Genomic DNA, 17,329 nt, shown 5'->3' with positions numbered 1-17,329 from the left:
TTCACCACTCCTTTGGATGCCCTGGGAAATGGGAGGAGGCAGCTGGTGAAATAACTCCAGAGGAGCAGGGGGGTCCAGGCCCTCACACTGGGATATTTTTATTGATTTATTTCTATACATAGGAATATATCTATATCCTTTATCTATAAATATCTATATATTCCTCTATATTCCAATATTTGCCACCAGACCTGGTCATGCCTAACTCTCTAGATCAGTATCAGCTCCCCTGTCTCCCTCTCTTCACCACCTTGTTCCCAGCCTGGGGATTCAAACCTGTCTCTTCCATGTCATTCATCAGTGCAAGAGGGACTGCAAAGTGTTTCCAGAGGGAAAAGCCCCTGGAAGCTCCGTGTCCTGGATCACCAGGAGCTGAGTGGGCTGGCCTGGCTGGGAGCACCCACATCTGGGGACCTCCCTGCAGGTGCTACTGCTATAAATTAATTAATGCACTAATAAATGGCACTGGCCACATTGTCAACCAGGGGCCATGAGGGCTGCCAGGAGCCTGGGGCAGCAGCAGAGGCTGTGCCAGAGCCAGCCTGGGAGGCACCGGCTGTGGAATTCCTGGATGCTGCTCTGAGCAGCTGTGGCTGGACTTTGACATGTGTTCTCAAAGTGAGGTCAGGCTTTCAAAACCCACTGAAACCCCCAAAGCGTGGAAAACCATGATGTCCCTGGGAGTGCTGGTGTGTGGGACATGGATCTGCTGGCATTCCAGGGAAAGCCCCTGCTGGCACTTCCCCTGGGGCTGGTGGCTCTTCCAGCCTGGGCAGTGCTGCCATGGAGCAGCTCTTGCTGCCAGCCCTTCCCTCTCCAGGCTTCCCGTGATCCCCGTTTTGCTGGGAATGGGCCCTCAGAGGGGGAGCGGGTGGCTCAGGCTGGAACGAGTGCTGCTTTGGGAGTGTCCATAGGATGGGGTTTGGATGGGATGGGAAGGTCCTGGCTGCCAGATCCAGCAGAGCTTTTCTCTCCTGCACCGCACCTGACCCCACGTGAATTTCCATCTGGGATTGCAGGAGGAGCCAGGAGCCGTCCTCTCCTTTGATGGTGTCTGTTGGAGAGAGGAACAAAGCCAAGGGCTCACCTGCTTTGGAAGGAGGCTCTGCTCCCTCTCCCCATCCCAGACCTGGAGTCAGGCTCACACATCATAAAGTGTCCCTGCCGTGGCACTGCTGCCCTGGAACACGGAGCTGTTTTATGTGCCGAGAACCAGGAATGTCTGCACGGAGCCTCAGCCACGGCGGGAGCAGCTGCAGGGATTTCACCTTTGGATCCTGGCAATTGTCGAAGCAAGAAGGCCGAGGAATTGCAAACACATTCAGCTCCAAGGTGCTGGCAGCTCCTACCTGGCTCTGAGCTGGTTAAGTGCTCTTTTATTGGGCTTCCCTTCCCAACAGGCTCAGGGCAGGAGGCCCTGGAGGGTCAGGTGGCCTTCCCCATCCTGCCCCTTACCCCAGTGGGATTTTCTGAGCACTTTGGGAGGGTGGGCAGGGAGTCTGTGTGTCACCACTGGTGGCTGGTGTCCCCTCAGTTCTGAACAGACTATCCACGGCAAAGGAATGGCAGGGAAGCTGAGGTTGCAGCCTCAGGTCTGATTTTATTCAGGATTGGGAAGAGCTGCCTGTGTTCAGGGCTCCCAGGGTGCTGCCCCGGGGGAGATGGAGCAGAGCCTGCCTGGAGAACACCAAGTGGGAGAGCAGGGAACGGCAGGATGGCGAGACACCAGCACCTGGAAAGAATTAACACTTCCCCTCAGCAGGAGCTTGGAAGGGGAAAGAACAAAGCAGGCGAGGGAAAATCAGGGCAGAACAAAATGGTGCTGGTGGAAAAAGGCATTCCAGCCTCTCTGCGAGGGGGAAGGAATGGCCGAGCAGGGCTGCTGGGCTGGGGGAGCTGCTCCCTGCAAGAGGCTCAGCCTGGCCCTCATCGTCTCTTCACTTCTGCCTCTCCTTCTTCCCTCCTCTCTGTCCTTCCCTCCATTCCCAGCTTTATCCCATCCCTCTTTTGTTCTGTATTCTCTCTGAATTTGTCCATACATCCTTCTCACACCCTCTTCCCCCTCTTCTGTAGAACAGTGTTTATTCCTCTACCCAAAGCCCATTCCCATTTTCCCAGCAGCCTGTTGTCCTCTCTCCAGGATGATCCCTCAGTGCTGATCCTCACCCGGGAGATGCAGGAATGGCGATAAGCAGAGTCTGATGCATTATGGGGAACTAAGAAATATTCTGGAAATTCCCACTAATTTGAATTTGACCCCTTTTTGGAAGGATATCCTGTGTCCTCCGCTGGGATGAGGGCTTGTCCCCTCTGGGACTTGAGGCTTCCCAAAGGTTTTGTTTGGAATAACTATTGCTGATCCTCCTGCCCGGCTGCTCTTCACACTCCACCCGCTCTGATCGCACCAATTACTCCAACAAAAGACAAAAATTTGCATTTCCAAGGGAGTTTCCCTCCTCCGCTGTGCCCTCAGCAGGGATGTCCTTCACCCCATCGGGGTCAATGAGCCATGAGTGGGACTCATGTGACAGTCCCGACACACTTCCCAGGGGAATTTCTTTCCTAATGACATTTAAACCGCTCATTACTCCTTGACTGTGCCAGAGGTTTGGCTGAGTGCGGCTGCGGCTCCGTTATTGCTCAGGATCCCTGGAGCAGGGGCTGGGAATCTGGACGTGGGGAAAGGGTGAACCTCTCTTAGCTCCCCCCCGAGATACTCAGCTGCAAACCCCAAAGGCTTGGGCATCCGAGGAAAGTCTATTTCACTTTTTTTTTCTTTTCTTTTTTTTTTTTTTTTTTTTTTTTTCCATTTTCAGCTCATCTGTTGGGATTTTTTTGCCTTCCTGAAAGCAGGAATGAGACGAGGTCTCCAAAGAGTTTCTGCTCCACATTTCCACCCAATTTTCTTGGCCTGAGGGGTTGCACGAGTTCGGAGAAGCCTTCAAGCCTCTGAGCATTCTCCCCAGAGCTGCGCTGGTGACAGAAAGGATCTCCAGAACTGCTCCACTCCGTCCCCCCGCAATTCCCAACTTCCTGAGTTTCTCCCAGCGCCGCTCCAGCCCCGCTCCGACCCTGAGGTAATGGGGCAGCAGTAAAACCTTAGGAGGTACGAATGAACTGCCGGGGATTAAAGCCCCAGCACAGCCTCCTGCGAGGCTTTAAAAGCATCCTGTTTGCAAACAGCTCTGGGGCTGCATCCCGCATTCCTGGGCATTCGCCCTCTCCTGCTTTTTTCATCTGCAGGGAGGAACTGCAGCTGGAGCAGCTCGCCAGGTCCGGTTCTTCCATCCCCCTGGGGCACCAGGAGCGCTGATCATTCAGCCCCTTCCCGAGAGTTTTGCCTTGCCCTACATTTTTCCGAGGCGCTTTTCTAAAAGTGCTTTCATTCCGGCTTGTCCGTGTCTTTTCCTGGATGTCTGGGAGATGTGTGGGAGGTGAGCTGTGCCCTCCAGGGAGGCTCCCGGGGCACCAGGACACCTTAGGGCACGAGTGAGATCCAACCTCACCTGCAAACACGTTGTGCCTTGGGCTCCTCTGAGCTCATTTGATGCCCCATGGGGTTCCCCCACTGCATCCAGCCTTTCCTGAAGGAAAATTCGCACCCTTTTCCTTGGACTACAGAGCTGAGCACCCCAAACCATCCTATAAATTTCCAGCAGTCCCGTGTGGTGGAGTTTGGAGGCTGAGTTCGTGTAGGATAATCTGTGCAGAGAGCGGCTGAGCAGCTCTTGGCAGGAGAAGTGGGAAGTGGTTGGAACTGGGAAGTAGCTGGAACTGGGATGTGCTGGGGCATTTGGGATCATTTACAGAGGGTTTTTTCCAGGCCATGCAGCTTGGCACCGAGACTTTTTTTGGAGAGCTCAGGCAGCTCATCCCAGCTATTGCACGGATCTTTGAAGATTAGTCTGGATAACTTTGAAAGGTCTCCCTTCCCCCGGGATTTCTGGAATTCCTGGCTCTGCCTGGAGCAGAGCAAAGGTTGCTATCCCTGTCTGAGGTGGGAACAGGACCTGTCCTCCCAAAGGAGAGCAAAGCAAAGGCTCCCAGCCTGGATCAGCTGAGCTGGGCTGCAGAGCCGGGCCTGAGCCAGAGCGAGATTTTTCCAAGCAGCTTGGAAAAAAACACAGGCTTGGTCCCTACCCGCTGTCAGCAAATCCTCCAGCTTGGATGGGATCCCTCCAGCTGCCCCTGTGCTGCCTCTGCACTCTGGGTGGGCTGAAGCGTTTTCCCAGAGAAACCAGGAATGGGATGGGCAGAAAACCAGGGACAGTGGGAGATTATTTCACACACCCACTTGTAGCTGAGCACCTGCCCCTCCCCGAGCACGGTGCTATATCTGCTCCTTGGCTTCGCTCTCCACCTGTTTAATCCATGTGGGATGATGGGAGCTGGCTCCACTGACATGGAATGTGGGAAAATGGGCTGTCCTCTCTCTGGAGAGCTGCACATGATGAGGTGCCCCTGCTTCTGCAGCCACCACAGTGATAAGGGAGTGTTGATATCTCCAGGATTCCCTCATTCCGAGGAAAACGGGGCTTTTCATTCCAGCCTGTTAAAGTGTTTTCCAGAGCTCTCACAAATGTAACCTGGGAGTGCTGCCTGTGTGCAGCTACTTCCCATCAGCCTCCAGAAGCATCCCACCATCCTGGTGCCCACCTGAGCTGAGGAGAGGTTTGTGAGGTGGGAATTTCCTGCATTCAAGCAGACATTGGTCCCCTCTGAGGTGGCTGTTCTGCCCCAGCTGCTCTGAGCCCAAATTTCTCCATCTCCTGCAGCTCCAGCTCGCTCCTCCTGGGCTCTTGGAGCACCATTGGCACCACAGGAGGGTGGGCACTGCCCTGCAATGGAGGAGGCACCAAAAACCCCTCGGGGTGACTTTTTTTGGGTGTTTTCTCCCTCTCTTCGCCTGCATCTGGGGGAGCTGGTGACCCAACCCCTTCCCACCTGCCACTACCACAGAGAGAAGAGCCCTGTGACTGGGAATGTCACCTCCCAGGAGGAGGGGACCCTGGGATCCCTCACAGAACCGTGTGGGGACTCCAGAGGGGAGGCCAAGCTGCCCTGTGAGCGTGGGCTGAGGCTCAGGGGCTGCCAAGGGGCACCTGGGGGAGATCAGCATTCCAGCAGCTCGGGGGATCCGGGGATGCTCCTGCAGGAGGAGGGCACCAGGAAGGGAGACTGAGGCTGGAGGTGCTGGAGCCCATCCTGTGCCTCACTGTTGATGTTACTTGGAGGCACAAGAGACTCCTGTGCAAAGTGAATTCCCAGGACGCTGCTGCAGCTTCTCTCCAGAGGCATGGGGATTTATTCCAACCAGGAAAACCTTTGGTTTCTCTGGACTCTGTGGCTTACATCAGGCACAAACCACCGGTCTCCCACGTGGCTGCTCTGCATCCCAGCTCCCTCCTTGCTGGTAGAGCAAGACCCTCCCACCTCTGCTTCTCCCAAGAACTCCCATCCCGGGTGGAATTTTAGGGCTCTGTGTGATCGTGGGCACATCCAGGGAGTGCTCCCATCCATCTGCTCAACTTCTTGGGAAAAACCAGGACAGGCAAACAATGAGTGAGTACAAAAGCACATGTGGAGCCTTGGCAGGGAGCATTCCCTGACTCCCAGCATCCAGGCGGCCGCTCCACGCTCCCATCCCTGCCTCTCCAGCTGTAATTAGTGCGGGCTGAGCCCTGGGAACGCGCTGGAATGGGAGTGATGAACAAAACAGCAGCTCCAGATGAGCCAGAGCATCTGAGGGGGTTAGGATGGAAAAGTGGGATGGTCTGTGCTCTCCAGCCGGGTCCGGGTGCCTGCTCTGGATAACGAGCACCTCGCTCCCGGGAGCTGCCGGCACCAATTCCCTGTGCAGGAGCACATTCCTGAAAGCGCCCCTGCTCCAAGTGGTATTTAGCTCATGCTCTGATGCTGGATCAGGGGTCTGGAAAGGCTCTGTCCTTGGGCTCTGTCCAAGGCTGTTCTCACATCCCTCCAGCGATGCTGCTCCTGCCTGGAGGAGCCGACCTGCTGGAGAGGTGACCCAGGGCTCCCATAAAATTTTCCTCTGCTCAGTGTCCTCCAGGTGCCCCCAGCCAGAGCATTCCAGCCTTGCTCTGGTGGCTGGAGACCCATATTCCTTTCCTCCTTCCCTGCCTCCCAGATCTGTGCACACCATGGGTCTGTTGTCTGTCCAGTCGTAGCCAGGACTTTGCTGTGCTGGAATCGTTTTGTTCTGTTTGATCTTTTTCTGGAGAAGGCAGAAAGAGCTCCGTGAATTCAGCCAAATGGCCTCCACCTGTCACTGTGTCCCGAGGAGGAATGGAGGGGCCCTGTCACTGTGTCCAGGTGATGGACAGGGGGGGTTCCTGTCACTGTGTGCAGGTGATGGACAGGGGGGTTCCTGTCACTGTGTCCAGGTGATGGACAGGGGGGTTCCTGCCACTGTGTCCAGGTGATGGATGGGGGGTTCCTGTCACTGTGTCCCGGTGATGGATGGGGGGTTCCTGCCACTGTGTCCAGGTGATGGACAGGGGGTTCCTGTCATGACTCCCAGGTGATGGATGGGGGGTTCCTGTCACTGTGTCCAGGTGATGAACAGAGGGTTCCTGTCACTGTGTCCAGGTGATGGACAGGGGGTTCCTGTCACTGTGTCCAGGTGATGCACAGGGGGTTCCTGTCATGACTCCCAGGTGATGGACAGAGGCCTCATCCCAGCATCAGGTGATGGATGGAGGGGCTGAAGGGGCTGGGAAGGGCTCTGCAGGCGGTGTCCCACAGCATCCCTCGCCCTGTCCCCCAGCGAGATCAGGGCACTGATAATGGCTTTGTTTAGAAGGAAGAGCAGGAAGGGACGTGGAAGTCCAACAAAACAGGAGCTGCCTCACCCAATGTCCCAAGGCCCTCGGCTGCCAAAAGTGGATGGAAATAAACTCTGCAGACAATGCAGGGCCCTATCTGGGAGCGGCAGGAGCCCGGCCAGGCCCCGGTGTCCCCGCAGGATCTGATAGGGCTCAGGGCTGGCAGGACGGGCGCTCCGGCCATTGTTCGGTGCTCCAGCCGCTGCTCTTGGCCCGGGATCCACATGGAGAGAATGGCAGGAAATCAGAGCAGATCGTATCCAACCTTCAACTGCAGCACAGCTCAGGGCTGTGCTTTTCTCCCCACTGTCCTTGGTGGCTCTTTTTTGGACACGGTTTTCTCCCAAAATAGCCGTGAATGCAACCACTGCCGGACCGTTCATGGTCAGAGTGGCCACATCCTCTCCCTGCAGAGGCTGAAACCACTCAGCTCATGAAACACCAGCCTGGAACTGCCAGCAGGGATCGTTCAGGCTCAGGGGGGTCTGTAGGGTGTGTCCCACCGTGCCCAGGGCTTTGGGGTACCCTCCCCTTCCCCGCAGCTACAGAAGCTGGGTTCTACCTCCAGCTTTCCCATGGAGCAGCTGCTTGGCTTTGGATAAGGCAGGTGTTGGTTCTGAGGCAGGATAAATCAGGGTAAGTCCATGGAAGTCTGGCTGAGCTGTGCCGTGGTGGGGGTGAGCAGGTTCATCCATAGCCTCCCGCTCTGTATCCCAACAGCTTTCCTTCTCTCAAACATTGCCCCTAATTAATTTATCTGTACCTATGCTCCTGGTAATACCATTATTTGTAGTACCTCAGTGCATCCCCCGGGAAGGGCAGAAGTCTTAATTAACATCCGCAAAGCTGCCTGAGATCGTGCCTGGAAAATGTGATCTGGAGCAACTCCCTGTCCTACCAAGGTTGTTTGATTCCCTTTTCTTTCCCTTCTTTGCAGGTCCCTCCTTTTCCAGACAGCCCGACCTGTGCCTGCCTTTCCCACAGCCCAGTGTGTGCCATCCCAACATTCCAGAGTGTGCCATCCCGACATTCCAGTCTGTGCTATCCCAACATTCCAGAGTGTGTCTATCCTGACATTCCAGTCTGTGCCATCCCAAATTCCAGTGTGTGCCATCCCAACATTCCAGAGTGTGCCCATCCTGACATTCCAGTCTGTGCCATCCCAACATTCCAGAGTGTGCCCATCCTGACATTCCAGTCTGTGCCATCCCAAATTCCAGTGTGTGCCATCCCAATATTCCAGTCTGTGCCATCCTGACATTCCAGTGTGTGCCACCCCGACATTCCCGTCTGTGCCATCTCAGCATTCCAGCCTGTCCCTGCAGACCTGGAGCATCCGTGGAGCTGCTGGAGTGGCTGCTCAGGACAGGGTTCAGGCAGGGAGGAGCGAGGGCTGGGTCACCTGGGGCAGTGCCAGGCTCCGGTGGCTCTGGGGGTAGCCGCGCTCTGTGGCACACGGGCAGCACAGATGTGGCCCAGCTGCAGATCACAGCCCAGCCTGGGATCTCCTGCCAGGTGTGCAGTGACCTGGATCCTTCCTTTCTCCACGTGGGAGCCTGTCTGGTGCCTGTCCTTGGGCTGAGCATCCCTACAGGTTCTCCCCTCTTCCTGGGAGGACCCAGGCCTGGCTGTGACCCCTCCCTGTCACACTCCTGCCAGGACAGCAGAGGGACAACCACCCAGTGACCCCGGAGCAGTGGCAGGACGATGCAGTGTCTCCACAGCTCTGGAGGCCCCTGGCTCCGTTGCTGGTTGCTGCCGAATCCTTGCAGCCAAATCTCCGAGGTCTTGGCTGAGCCGAGCTCCAGCACCAGCCAGATTTCTGATGCTTAGCAAAAATATTCATTAACGACTTAATCTGTGCACACACAGGGGAAGCTTTTAGGGAATTTGTTCGAGGGCTGTGAAAGAGGGATCTGGCCACTGCTTCCAGCTCTGCCTTGATCTGTGATCTCATGGATGAGGAATTCAGGAAAATGCTGCTCAGGGACATGGTCCAAAGCATCCCCTGTGCTCACACCGTGCGCTCTTCCCTGCCCTCGGTGCTCACTGCTTGGCTGAGCGTGTCCCTGTGCCAAACACTGCACAATTGTCACCTCAGCCCTGCAGGCTGCACAGTTGTCACCTCAGCCCCGCAGGACACAGGGAGGGGATGCTGCTGCCCGCCTGCTTTGGGAGGGAAGGTCTGAGGGCTGTGATCTGGCCCAGGATGCCTGGTTTGGGATGGAAAAGCTTCACACCAGGCTGTGCAGCCTCCGTAAGGTCACAGGGGTGTCCCACCTTCTGTGACCTCTGGCATGGCCCATCCTGCTCCTCAGTGTCCTGCCAGGGCCAGCAGGCCAATGAACCCTGAGTTTCAGCAGGAACAAGGAGAAGGCTGCTGGAGCACCACCAGAACATCACCTGCGTGCAAGGCAAGGACAGGCAGGAGAGGGCTGGGGATGCAAGAGCCAGCAGTGGGATCTGAAGGGATTTCTGGGCTGGGGTTGGTGCCTGTGCCACCTCTGGAGTGAGGGCTCTGCTGGATGGTGCCTCCTCAGCCCCGTCTGCACCCTGAGCAGGACAGGGCTGCTGCCACCGTGGGAGTGGCAGGGTGACAGTGTCATTGTGAGTGTGACATTGCCAGTGGGAGGGTGACACCGACTGGTGGCTCTTCCCTCCGGGCTGCCCGGGTGCTCTGGGGACTCGTGTGAACACAGAGAAGGGATTGGAGCCTCCTGCCCTGTGCCCAGAGGGGACACTGGGAGAGGAGGGACATTCCCACGGGACACACCGTGCACGGGGCTTTGCCAAGGCTGCGTCCTGCTCTCCCTGCTCCCTCCCCTGTGGCTGTTGAGTCTAACACTGACCTGTTACAGCTGATAACAGCCCAGGGCTGCTGCTCCTGCTTCCAGAGAAATCCTGGGATGCCAGATTATCTCCTTGCACATCAGGAGCCCTCCGGCTGCCCCTGCACCAGCTCCTTCCCCCTCCAGTGCCTGCCTGGGCCAGGCACAGGAATAAGGGGGTAAATGGGGGCAGAATCCCACCCTGGGGTGCCCCCTTCCCTCTGGAAGTGAGAGCTGCGGCTGGATGGACACGCACAGACAACTTTAGCAGAAGTTTCCAACCCTGTACATGAATCCCTTTGGAAATGAACTTCCTAAATCACGTTGGAATATCGAACCATGCCCCAGGAAAGATTGGTGTGTCCCAAGGGAGGTTGGTGTGTCCCAGGGAAGGTCAGTGTGTTCCAAGGAATGTTGCTGTGCCCCAGCTGAAGCCCCTGCCATGCCAGTGGCTCTGGATGGGGGTGACTCCCAGGGACCACACTCTGGCAGGGCTGGAGCTGCAGCAGGGTCGGGATTTGAGGGAGGTTTTATAGCAAAAATGTTGATGAGTAATAAAAAGGTGCTGCTGAGCCTTGTTGTGAGGAAAGAGGGGAGGGAGCAGAGGGGCCGAGGGAAAGAAAGGAGCCCAAGGAGGAAGGGAAAGGAAGAAATGACCTTGGTGAGATTTTCTGGCTGCTCTCCAGGTCACAGGGTGATGCCAGAAAAGCTCCGAGTCCCTTTTGGCTGGGAGCACTCCCCGCTAGGTGAATCACACACACGGTGCTGGAACGTTCCACGCTCCCAGTCACAGAGCTCGCAGTAATTAGGAAAACTGGAAGACCAAGGCAGGAGGAAAAGTATGAGTCACATGAAATTGGTGTTATTGGACTGCAGGAGAAGCAGCTTTGCAGAATTCCTGAGGAAAAGGCACTCCAGCCCCGGCTGCTGCCGGGAAAAGCCATCGGAGCTGCCCTCAGCCTGCACCGGGAGAGCAGCAGCCCAGGGAGAGGGCAGGAGACACCAGCATGTGTCACACGGGGAAGAGACATTGCACCTGGATGAGATGTGGGGGGATTGGGGGTGTTCAGCCTGGAGAAGATCAGGCTCCAGGGAGACCTCAGAGCTCCTTCCAGTGCCCAAAGGGACTCCAGGAGAGGGACTGGGGACAAGGAGTAACAGGACACAGGGAATGGCTTCCCACTGCCAGAAGGCAGGGATGGATGGGACATTGGGAAAGAATTCTTCCCTCTGAGGGTGATGAGGGCCTGGCAGAGGCTGTCCAGAGGAACTCTGGCTGCCCATCCCTGGAAGTGTCCAAGGCCAGGCTGGATGGGGCTCAGAGCACCCTGAGACAGTGGGAGGTGTCCCTGCCCATGGCAAAGGGGTGGAACGAGATGGTCTTCCAGCCCAACCCCTTCTGGGATTCCTGATTTCAGGCAGCTCCTCAGGCTTCCAGGGGACTCGAGCTGCTGCCTCCCAGGCAATGCCAGGCTGGGAACCTTCTCCCACCCCCCAGCACGTGCCAGCAGCAAAGGGTGACCTTGTTATCCCTCGCTCATGTGGACAATGAGCCTGAATGCTGCTGGCTCCTGGGGACAGCCTGAGCCCCACACAGCCCCTGATGTGCAAGGGAGTTCCATCAATCACACACAGTCTTCCAAGGAACTGATGGATGGAGCTTTCATCCCTTTCTTTGCTTGACCCTTCTGCTGCTCTTCATTACCACCACAAAGGCTGTGTTAACCTGGGAGCAAACCCGTGCTCCTTTAAGGAACTCTCCTCCTGACTCATCCCATCTGGCTTGGGAAAAACCCTGTTCCAGGAAGGCCCTGGGGTGACACTCCTGGAGCATCCCTGGCTGGACACACCAGCATGGCTGATGGGTGACTATCACATCTAAACACACCTTATCACACCTTATCACACCTTATCACACCTTATCACACCTTATCACACCTTATCACACCTTATCACACCTTATCCCGTTGTATGATGTCATATCCATGGCACCACGGCACTGCCCCCGAGCCAGCCGGTGCCATCACACCTCTGGGGACCCGGGAGGACAGAGCTGGGCTTCTTGTGCGGCCTCACCAGCTCCCTGCTCCCAGCAGGGTGATTCCCACCAGCTGAAGGATGTGGTTCTGTATTTAGCCCCCATCTGGCTGTGGGAGGCTGCGGGGGCCACCAGCGTCCGGGGAAGATTCCATTTGGGAACGCCGAAGGGCGGTGGCGCATCGGGCGATGAAGGGATGCGATGGACAACTCAGGCTGAACACAAAATCTTCCTGCAATTCTCCAGGACAGATTGCTACATCTCTCTGCCAAGAAATCAGACATTCCTGCTGGAGTCAGGCTTTTCACAGGAGCCCCCTCGGGGACATCAAGTGAGGCTAAGACAACAGGCCAGAGCTTTGTGAGCAAATCATGAGTCCCCAGTGTCCCTCCAGCTGGCAGGACCGTCATTGACCTCAATGGCCTTGTCCTCCCTGAAGCAGCTCTGTCAATTTGGCCACTTTCCACTTAATAATGGAGCTGGAATATAAAGATGTATCCAGGCCCCACCACAAAACAGCTGGAGACTGCAGGGTTGGCTTAATCCTGGTAGAATAAACCAGGGAACCGGTGGGAGTCAGCTCGGATGTTGCTGACGGGGTTCGGAGCAGGGCTGAGCAGTAAAAGGGATCAAATGTGTGAGGCACAAACTGTCTGGAGCCACGGTTGTTGTTGTTGTTGTTTTAACTAATTGAATTTTAGTGCTGCTGAAAGGTTTGACAGCTCTGGGGAGCAGTGGCCAGGTAAAGCCCCGGCACGAATCCCTCCTAATCCCAGTCTGCATCCAGACACCCGGAGTTCCTCCCATGAGGCCAAATTTGGCCCCTGGAAGATGCAGCTGGGACTGGAGCCAAGGGGGCTGCATCCCTCCCAGAGATCCTGGCAGACCTGTTCCAGGCTTCATGGGGATGTTGTGTGTTCCTGTCCCTGGGAGCAATTCCTATGGATCTGAGCAGGGAGGGACAAGCGACCTGTGCCATCCCTGCCTCGGGGACAGTCCTTGTGCCTGAGGAAGGGCAGGGAGGGACACTGAAGGTGTTGAGGGGAGTTGCTGCTCATGGTGAGAAATCTGCTTTTATTCCTGGAATGGCTTGGATTGGAAGGGACCTTAAAGCTCATCCCATTCCATCCCTGTCATGAGCAGTGACAATTTCCACTATCCCAGGTTGTCCCAAGCCCGATCCAGCCTGGCCCTGGACACTCCCAGTTTGGTCAGCTCCCAGGATGCCTCTGCCAGAGGAGGGAGATGGGGCTGCCGGGTCAGTGGGGAGGAGAGAGCAGGGGAAAAGAGCAGCATCCCTAGAAGTGATCACCCTGCATCCTTCCTGGGGATGATCAGGCAGGGAGATGGCTGCCCTCAACGTGCTGGGTGACTTCTGTCCCTGCCATGGGGTGGGGATGATTCTCACCAGGTTTGGGAAGTGCTGAAGGCTCAGACACATTAATCAACCACTGAAAATTCTGGTAAAAACCTAGTGGGAGCTGCCCTGCCCATGCCGCTGCCTCAGGGTTTGGACTGGGAGCAGTCCCTGGGGCTGGTTTGGAAGGGTGCAAAGGCTGGGGTGGGCTGGGCTGGGCAGTGCAAGGTGGTCAGTGCAGGGTGGACAGTGCAGGGTGGGCAGTGCAGGGTGGGCAGTTCCAGGGTGGGCAGTTCAGGGTGGGCAGTGCAGGGTGGGCAGTGCAGGGTGGGCAGTTCCAGGGTGGGCAGTGCAGGGTGGGCAGTTCCAGGGTGGGCAGTGCAGGATGGGCTGGAGTGGTCAGTACAGTGTGGTCAGTGCAGGGTGGGCAGTGCAGGGTGGGCAGTGCAGGATGGTCTGGAGTGGTCAGTACAGGATGGTCAGTGCAGGATGGTGAGTGCAGGGTGGTCAGTACAGGACGGTCAGTGCAAGGTGGTCAGTGCAGGATGGTCAGTGCAGGATGGGCAGTACAGGACGGTCAGTGCAAGGTGGTCAGTGCAGGATGGTCAGTGCAGGGTGGGCAGTGCAGGATGGGCAGTGCAGGATGGGCAGTGCAGGATGGGCAGTACAGGACGGTCAGTGCAAGGTGGTCAGTGCAGGATGGTCAGTGCAGGGTGGGCAGTGCAGGATGGGCAGTGCAGGGTGGGCAGTGCAGGATGGTCAGTGCAGGGTGGGCAGTGCAGGGTGGGCTGGGCTGGTCAGTACAGGATGGTCAGTACAGGATGGTCAGTGCAGGGTGGGCAGTGCAGGACGGGCTGGAGTGGTCAGTACAGTGTGGTCAGTGCAGGATGGTCAGTACAGGATGGTCAGTGCAGGGTGGGCAGTGCAGGGTGGGCAGTGCAGGATGGTCTGGAGTGGTCAGTACAGTGTGGTCAGTGCAGGATGGGCAGTGCAGGGTGGGCAGTGCAGGGTGGGCTGGGCTGGTCAGTACAGGATGGTCAGTGCAGGGTGGGCAGTTCCAGGGTGGGCAGTGCAGGATGGGCTGGAGTGGTCAGTACAGGGTGGGCAGTGCAGGGTGGGCTGGGCTGGCCAGTGCAGGGTGGGCAGTACAGGATGGTCAGTGCAGGGTGGGCAGTTCCAGGGTGGGCAGTGCAGGGTGGTCAGTGCAGGATGGGCAGTGCAGGATGGGCAGTGCAGGATGGGCAGTGCAGGATGGGCTGGAGTGGTCAATACAGTGTGGTCAGTGCAGGATGGGCAGTGCAGGGTGGGCAGTGCAGGGTGGGCTGGGCTGGTCAGTACAGGATGGTCAGTGCAGGGTGGGCAGTGCAGGACGGGCTGGAGTGGTCAGTACAGGATGGTCAGTGCAGGGTGGGCAGTTCCAGGGTGGGCAGTGCAGGGTGGGCAGCACCAGGGACCCCTCGCACAGCGGGGCAGGTCTGTGGCACTGGGAGAACTGGGGCAGTGTTTGTCCCACCAATGCCTTGGCAAGGACGGAGGCGGCTCTTTCCCAAGGGAAAGCTCACAGGGGCACCTTGTCAGCCCTCTATAAATAGCTGGGAAAAAGCCCGGCAGGAAGCGCTGGATTTTAGGCAGGGCCAGGGGAAGGGCTCGGTCTCAGCCTTGCCAAGTGTCGCTCCCGTGGGACGGTGACTCCTCAGCCAGGAGGCCACGGAGGAGCCCCCAGGGAAGCTGCTCAGCAGATTTCCGAGCCGTAAAAAGCGGCTGGGTTTGGCCATTTTCACCAGCCGTCTTTGTCATCCTGATGGGCACAGAACATAAATTCTCCACTCGGGTCCCCTTGCTGGGATCTCGCTCACTCAGATCAGATTTAATCCTTCTTTGGGGCCGAGCCGAGCCCTGCCTGGCTCTGCTGTGTCAGCTCGTGTCCCTGACCCGTGTCCTAGGGGCATCCACCGGAGCTGCCTGCGGGATTTCCAGCCGGGGCAGCCCCCGGGAAGAGCGGCCCCGTTAATTTCCAGGGTGTTCCCCCATCCCAGGCCCGGCAGGACGGACATAAAACTAAGGAAGGATTTCAAAACCCCGTGGCTTTGCTGCAGCCTTTTGTTTTTAAGTGATGCCGAGATCGCTGCCCGGCACAGCCCCGGGCTCTCCCGCTTTGCGGCTCAGTTTGTGGCTTGTCCCCAGCATGAGAAATGTCCCCAGCAGGGTTGGTCACAGCTCGTTTGGGAGCTGCCAGCCCGGGCTGGGGGCTCCGGCCGTGCCCTCGGAGCCGTCCCTGTCCTGTGTTAGAGATCTAAGCTCCCCCAAGGAGGGTAATGGACAGGAAATTAGAGATAAGTAGGTGGTTTGACAGGATTAGGGATAAGCAAAAGAAACTTAATTATGTGATAGCTGCTATCGGACAAGCGCTGCTGCGAAAGGGGATGTAAATGACCTAAAGAAAGCCCGGCACCAGATCAAACAGGCGCACTCCGCAGATAACAGCCCAAAAACACGGGGTATAAATATTTATCACACATGGATTCTCCAAACACTCCCTACTCCCGATCCCATTAACAATAGATGGCAGTGAGGATAATAAAGGCTTTCCACGAGACTTTTTTCCTTTTCTTTTCCTGGGGCTTTTGTCCACGTGCAGCTGTGGGTGTGTGTGTGAGAGATAGGGATGTGCCCCAGGGGTCCGGGGGTCCGGGGGTCCCCTCCGGTCTCTCTGCCAGAGTCCCAGGGGCTCAGGCTGGGCTCCCTCCGCCGCCTCTGCTGCTCCGGGGAGGAGGAGAACTCACCCTGCTCTCGCTCAGAGGTCCCTGGCCGGCAAAAAGGGGATGGTGGTTGGACCAGGGGACAGGTTAGAGTCCCAAAATCCTGCATGATTCCTGCTGATTCATCATCCCAGGGGAGAGGAGAACTCACCCCACCGCTGCCCGGGGGTCACTGGTCAGCAAAGAGGGGGTGATGGATGTTCCAGGGAAGGGTTGGAGCCCCAAAACCTGCACAATTCCTGCTGCTTCTCTCCCCGGAGCAGGCAGTGGGAAATCACTGGACAGTGGGGCATGTTCTGATGGAGCCATTGGGAAACCTCTGCCCTTTTTGTGCCTGCAGATCCCAGCGAGGGTGGCAAGTTCCAGGCTGTGATCTCAGCCCAAACAGGGAGTGATCCCCCCGTGCAGCCCCCCTGCCCCCTCCCCAAACAGGGACAAAGACCCCCTGCACAGCCACCCCTCTCCTCCCCTTCCCAACTCATCCTGCTCCTCTTCCCGACTCATCCTGCTTGTTGTTATTTATTTCCCCAGAAGGAACACAAAACCTCCCAAACCTGGGCTGGCAAATTACCGAAGCCCAGGAAATGAAAACTCCAGGGCAGCATTAATTGGAAGGCTTTTTAATTAAAATCAGCTTGTTTCACAATCAAAGATAAAAGGAGGGAAGAAAGCTGAAAGGAAAAATAATAATAAAGCAATTCCCTGCCTGCCCCTCTGTGGCATTCACGAGGTGTGGGCTGAGCACCCTGTGTCACCCGCTCTGCTGTCAGCCCTCTTGATTTCCTTTTTTCCCCAAAAAAAGGTCTTTTTGGTCTCTTCTTTCTCCCTGACTTCATTCCCATCTGCTCATCCTCTGCCTGCTTTTGGTCCTGGCCTCCCCCTTGTCCTCTCTCCCTGTCCTCTCAAGCACCCGTCACCCTGAGCAGAGGGTTTCTCCCAGGGAAGAAATTTTCCTCTGAACTCTTTTATTTGTGGGAATGAAATTCTGGCAGAGATGTAGCATTGCCTAAAGATTTAACTGCTGTGCTGAAGCAGCACTTGATGAGGCTAAATGAGGTTTCTTGCTAACGAAGGGGAATCTTTGTTGCTGGGGAAAGGCTGATGGCCCCGAGGCTGCTGAGGAAGAACCAGGTGGAGGAGCAGGAATGAAACCAGGAAATTCTTCAATCAAAATTTATGAATCAGCCAAAAAGCTGCTCTTTCTTAAGGCAATAATTTTGGTCAAATTCCCATCTATTTATATATATATATTTATTTTTTTTTAAATGATGGTCAGAGCTGAACACAACCCCTCATGAAGAGGAAACAGCTGGCAGGAGAGATGGAGGATTGATGGTGATGGAAGCTTTGAATTTTGGAAATCTGGTGAGGGCTTTCCAGGAGAAATCAGTGCCTGGCCAGGGTGAGGACACCGAGTGACAGAAAACAGCTTGAGGCAGAGGTGAAAGAGCCACCAGCTGCCCATCCCTCAGCTACCCAGGCACTGGGCACATCCCTGCCTC

The 17,329-nt window shown here is 56.6% G+C and overlaps 1 long non-coding RNA gene across 1 annotated transcript; it reads left to right on the top strand.

Moving 5' to 3' along the window:
- The first annotated feature begins 464 nt into the window (after nt 1–464).
- On the top strand, nt 465–8,381 carry LOC147650579 (uncharacterized). Its single transcript, XR_015276277.1, has 4 exons — nt 465–623; nt 1,020–1,332; nt 2,817–6,333; nt 6,576–8,381. It is a non-coding gene; the product is annotated as an uncharacterized LOC147650579 (long non-coding RNA).
- Nucleotides 8,382–17,329: the final 8,948 nt, after the last annotated feature.

The sequence above is a fragment of the Cyanistes caeruleus genome, chromosome 14, assembly GCF_971803275.1.
Source record: "Cyanistes caeruleus chromosome 14, bCyaCae1.hap1.1, whole genome shotgun sequence".
NCBI lineage: Eukaryota > Metazoa > Chordata > Aves > Passeriformes > Paridae > Cyanistes > Cyanistes caeruleus.
Note: the sequence above shows the minus strand (reverse complement) of the source record. Positions and strands in the feature narration are given on the sequence as shown.